General features: G+C 43.7%; 1 non-coding gene across 1 annotated transcript; it reads left to right on the top strand.

The window, feature by feature from the left end:
* The first annotated feature begins 2,868 nt into the window (after positions 1-2,868).
* On the top strand, positions 2,869-2,940 carry trnad-guc (transfer RNA aspartic acid (anticodon GUC)). Its single transcript has one exon. It is a non-coding gene; the product is annotated as a tRNA-Asp (tRNA).
* The last annotated feature ends 3,226 nt before the right edge of the window (positions 2,941-6,166 follow it).

Raw genomic sequence — 6,166 nt, 5'->3', positions numbered from 1 at the left:
CAGAATAAGCCGCGGGGATGGTGCATTCCTCATCGGAACTATAATTAATTACGAGTAATTGGGACTTTCCACTTTCCGGCTGCCTCCGCGGCCATTGGCAGTCAGGCGCTCCCGGGGGTTTCAGACCGGCGCAGCAACAGCGCTGCTAGGGGGAAGCCTAGTGTTTACAGGGAGGGGTAACTGCTTACCGGGGCAACAGGTTTTTTGCCCATTCAAGTCTGTTAATGCATCTGCCATCTACTGCCTAAAAGTCCCCTCCTTTCCATTCCGACTTCTTTTCCAATCTGGGCTGTAAATCAGGGAAATCTGCTCCCTTGCTATTTAAAACCTCATCTGCATCGCCCGGGAATTCAGGACAACAGCGTCTTGCAGAAGTGCATAATGAGGGAGACGGATAGCGATATTTCTCCAGGCATGACTGACTGCCTCTGGCTATCAGCGAAGTTTGCATCGGGACTATCAAACCGTACAGCTCAGCATGCGTAGCGGCGCGACTCGGGACTGGCCTACAGATTATTTGTACTAATAGCCTCTCAGCAGAAAGATAAATAATTCAGCAGATAAATTGACGCCAGGGGAAGAAAATCCCAAAAGCTTCAGGCGAATGGGGTGTCTATGTTATGGACAAGCTCAATTCTGACATTTATTAATTCACAGGCTCAGCAATATCAATGGAACAGAACATGCTTCTGTCAGACACGTGAATTGCATATGCTTACACATAAATGCAGCTAGGCTAATCTGTTGTATGGATGACAAATTCTATTACTTCATTTGTATTTATTATTCAAAAGACTCGTTTATTTCTGTTATTTTATTACAAAAAAAAAAAAAACCTGATGACGTCTTTCGCCAGCAGGGGCGCCATCGTCGTCACGAAGGGAAAAAAACAATCGATTAACCTCACATAAGAGCACCAGGTAACGCTTCCCTACATACTTCTCGGCCCTACCTTCTTCCATGATGGAGTACTTCTGAATTAGCCACTCCACGATATCATTTCCTGGGAAGGCATAGCGAGGAAGGCATCTAGTTAGAGTCGAGAAATGCATTAAGCCGTCATAAATCAAAAACGCTGAACTCGATAAATAAATTACATAAATAAATATGAGCGCAAGGAGATCGATGACAGTCTTAATGCACAGGATTCCCGAAGACCGCCGATGTATGGGCTTTCCTGTGAAGGGCTTAAATGACCATTAGGACCCGGCCCCCGGGACACTGCACGGCCGGGTGTAAGACAACCCGGGCGGCACGAAAAATTATTTTTAAAAAGTAAAATATGTATCGTGCACCTGTCATCGCATGTGGAATCACTGTGATTAACAGTCTTTGATTCTTCATCTTTATCCCCATGTCGGGATCTTGCATCGCCACAATGACTTGTTCAATCTGGGATAAGAAGAATAGTCAAAATCGTGAAATCAAGGTGACGACAGACATAGTGAAAACGTTCAACCTAGTAATATAATAATTGCTTAATGTGTGATTTGATATGTAATCGTTATATTCATCATTAAATCACCGGAGAGACACACTCATATATTTAGGCATATATATAAGTAAACTACAAGGTTTTTCCTCTGACTATCTTAACTGCACGTCAAAGACGTTATCGGATATTCCCGACTACAGACTTTCGGTTTGATCATTTATTCGCGTTATTAATTCGGCTCCTGATTACATTAAACTAAACATGCTCAGATTGTTACAACCTTTGCTTGTCGGTTATTTTTGGGATCTTTCTGGATGGGCTCAAGGCGGGGTCTGTAAGCACAAGCAAACTGCCAGCACTTTTGTTTTACATGAAAATAGTTTGATGTCGGCCTATTGCGTTATTGTCTGGCTATAATTTGGAGGCAATATTAAACAATAGGCCCATATATTGTAAATATACATGTTGTGTTGTTTTGTTGTTATCACAAACGTATAGCCTGATCATAAATTTCATGGATACCTGGATGTTGTATGTTCCATTATATTTATGAATGAATGATTTATGTGAAGTCTGGCTTAGATTCGAGAATTAATCATATAGATTAAAAAAAGTTTTCATTTAAAACTTATCTCATATAATAAAATCCTCGTCCGAACGAACATATGTCAGAATGAAAAAACATTTAAATTATTTTTGTGATGCATCAGTATCAATAGCTACAACGTCATAACAGATATAGATATAATGCGGTTCATACTTTTGAAGTTGATGCGTATCTCCCGAAAAAAATCAACTCCAGAAGAGTCCGCGTCTGTAAATGCCTGAACTTCGGAATCGATCCTACCTTTGTTAGGCGCGGCATCTGTGTCTTGCAGCTGTTCCCTTGGATAAAGATGTTAATTGTCATGCTTACAGCATCTCGATCTCCGGCGTTTGTGAAGTTGGGATTGATGCTGTCCTGTGTTTTTTTTTTCCTTCCACACTTAAGCTCTGCTTGTTACTGCCCCATAGCGGAGCGCAAGTGAAACGGACTACCGGAGATTTGCACTGTTTTTCTGTTAGTGTGTATAATCAAAATATGACTCAGTTTGGCCAGTTAGAAAAATATGATAATAGAAAAGTATTCTTTTCCTCTCACTTTTTTTTCTTGATTTAATTACCGACTTCACGTACTTACACTGTGTCCCGTTGCACGATGTAATATTGCGAAACTATGATTTTGTGGCAGTGTTTTGTAAAGGAATTTTCCGTTTAATCATCGTCTTAGTATAAAGCTATATGGTTGTTCTGGTATCAGTGGACGTACATTATGTATTTTTTCTTCTCTTGAGCACCATGGTCATGACATGAAGCTCAGTCATTGATTACTCGCAAATGTTAGTAGTCATCCGCTGTTTATCTTGAAGATGTAAAAGTAGTGCGCGTACATCTCCTCGTTAGTATAGTGGTGAGTATCCCCGCCTGTCACGCGGGAGACCGGGGTTCGATTCCCCGACGGGGAGAGTCTGCATCTTTTTGCCTCGGTCTCAAAAGGCACCAAGCTAGAACCGGCCCCGTGTTAGTGGAAACGGGGCTTGTGACTTGTACTCATGCATAATATTCTGCGGGTCGCTCAGCAGCGCAGCATATGAAACTAGACTCGGATTGTAAGTGTGTGGTTTTGATAATTGATGTATGGATGGATGGATCCTTAATAAGAGATATAAACAATAAGGTCCAGTCGCCAACTAATCATGTAAAATACGTCATAAACTCATGGTTGTTAAACCCAGAATAAAAATGAAGACGTATAACTAGGAAAGTCAACTTGCACATTTCAATTTTGGTTCGATATAATCACGTTGTCCTTAACCCTCCAGTGCAGGAGGGGACGGTAATGCGCATCGAATGTTTCCGAACCTGTGTGTGATACAACCGAGGAAGAGCCGATGACTTCGGGGGAGGAGGGGCAGGCGACTCGGAAGAAAAAGCAGCAGAACCCAATGCAGCCTGTAGCCCATTCAAAGGCCTACTGTTGGACCTCTGCTTATTTTGCAATACGTCTTTAGTACGGACTGAAAAATGTCCGATTTCGATGAGTTTGAGAAGCAGTTAAGCGAAAATCGGCAAGGTAAGTTTGGCTTTGAAGATCGGTGTATGCTCCCTGTTTTAGGGTAATAAAGTGGCCGGCGTGTCCTAGCGCCGAGGATGGTGCGGAGGGCACTTCTGCTGGTTCCGAAAAGAAAAGCGCGGCTGGGAAATCGGTGCCTTTTATCCGAGCGCTCGCCGATTCTGAAACCTGCCCGATTCTTCTTCTCCCAGCTGCCGCAGGATCCCCGAAAACTGACCGCTTTGGTAAATCAGTGACATTCTTTGCTTGGCATTGTTATAGAGATCGCTAGGCCTGCATCCATCAGTGCCCGGCGTACATAACATGGACATTTCAATGAAACGTTATTGGGGTGCACTCGATGTGAAAGCCTGCGGTTTTATTTATTTAATTATTTACCATTATACACTTGGATCATAAATTGCGACCCGCGTATTTTCATTCGCAGTAACACACTATGCATGGATGTTTGTTGCAAGCGTTATATTTTCAAGATCACGTTTAAAGTTTTATGCAAATAAAAACGACCGCGACCACTTGATTTAAAGTCCGCACTTAATAACAGTGTTAGTTACTTGGTTTTTAAATACTACGACGAGTTTTCTATATAATGATATGATTTTGTCTCTTTCCGATGCACAATAGCCTTTCCCTTGGGTCCGAAATGCTGGCCCTGTCATCCGTACAGAATAAGTCTTTCTCACACGATCGCCGTTTCTTCATGATGTATAGACTCTAAAAATCAGCCGCGTTCCCTGGAATCATAACAACTGCTTTTAGGTCGTTATTGCAAAGTCTTGCACCTGTATCTACCTTTACAGCGGATAGCAGTAACTAACAATGATGTACAGTTATATAACAATACACATATAACTTCATTAAAGTGCAGAGAATCCAGTAAACTGAATAAACTTAAGCCATACTAACGCAACTGAAATATACAACATGCGTTACAACGGAGTCGAAAGTAGGATTGATTTATGTACCTATCAAATGGCAATCTTGTCATATCAGCTCCTTATCACTAAATCACTAAAATGTCATTCGAAACGACCTGATTCGGCTAGACGAGCACTAAGTGCCGCCGTGTTTGATAAACTAGCAGTTCCAGTCATTCATATCTGCGCTCTGACTATGCCTGCGATTGCGGTAATTGGTTATTACCGATTTACGTAAGATGCATTGGCCGCTCCGTGTCTGTACTTTTGCAGCGGTGCATTACCGTAACGCTGTTATAACTGATGCATGAAGCTGATTCCTCGAGCAGCACCTGCGTTTAAATGCTTCACTGAAAACTGCACCTTCAGGGATTTATTTAAGCTTCTATATGAAGGACCTGCTGGGATAGAAAGGTGATATTTTATTGCTAGTTTAATAAAGTGCTGTCTGTCAGATTGAAACGATATTAATTACCCATCCATCGTCCAACCAGTTATCTTAGTCAGGCTCCCCTGGAGCCTATTCCAGGCAAATTCCCCATACAGAGAGCAGAGGCAAAATTCAGGCCTCCAGACTCGGAGGCGTGAGGCAACTGTACTCACCACTGTGCTCCTATATCATTAATTAGTCTGGTTATGTTTTTATTGTTTCACAACAGACTGACATTCAAGGGGATGTCCTTGTGCCCTTGAAATTATTAGCCATTGAGAGATGGGTGTGTTTGTTTCAGGAGGGTGTGATTGAATATGTGAATTGAATGGAGGTGCTTCATTCTGGTGAGGAAACTGGGGAGTTAGACCCCGTACCACATCTTGGTCTCCGTAAGTGACTTTTAAGGCATAGCGCTGGGTCAGTCAGCATCCAGCACCCCAGGGAAGTTGGTAATATGATTACTCTGTGACTCATGGGCTTCAAACCCACAACCATCCGGACACACATTCATAATCCCTCTGAGTTACACATCTTGGATTTATCGAAATGGATGGTAGGGGGGCAGTCATGTCGCTCCGCCCACCGTCTCACTGGTACCACGGTGTCGTCCCCCAGAGCGGGAGAAGGAGCGACACAAGAAGCGTAGCCGCAGCCGGTCTCTGAGCCGTGGCGAGAAGCACCGCCGCTGGAGCAAGGACTCCAGGGGGCGGAGTCACGAGAAGCGCAGCAGCAGCCGCGACCGCAAGGGTCGTGACCGACGGAGCAGCTCACGCGAGCACAAGAAGCACAGGTACCCCCCCTCACGGTCCCGGTTACAGGCACTGAAGCTGATATCTAGCATGGTTTGAGGCCTCTTAACAAGTTTCTTTCACAATCAACCAATTGGTTTCTTCGTGGTGGGAAGGGGGACTGTACCCATATTAAATTTTAACTGGCGTTTATAAGTAGCCCCCGCCATAGCGATGGGACCTCAAAGCCAGCCTAAAAAGTGGCGCATGGTCACACCCTCATGACCTTAAACTGCCTGCGATCCAAAGTTAAATGTAAACATTCTGCCATCTGTTTGTTTTTGCCAGATTCTGAGTGTTTACACTGTATTGTTTGGGGAAAACAACCTTCTGTTTTGTGTTTGGGCAGCTACTCTCCTCGGAGAAGCCGTAAGAAAAGGACATACAAGTACTGGGATGTTCCCCCTCCGGGATTCGAGCACATCACCCCCATGCAGTACAAGGCAATGCAAGGTTTGGATGCGACGCTTCCATGTGTGC

The sequence above is a fragment of the Brienomyrus brachyistius genome, unplaced genomic scaffold, assembly GCF_023856365.1.
Source record: "Brienomyrus brachyistius isolate T26 unplaced genomic scaffold, BBRACH_0.4 scaffold201, whole genome shotgun sequence".
Taxonomy (NCBI): Eukaryota; Metazoa; Chordata; class Actinopteri; order Osteoglossiformes; family Mormyridae; genus Brienomyrus; species Brienomyrus brachyistius.
Note: the sequence above shows the minus strand (reverse complement) of the source record. Positions and strands in the feature narration are given on the sequence as shown.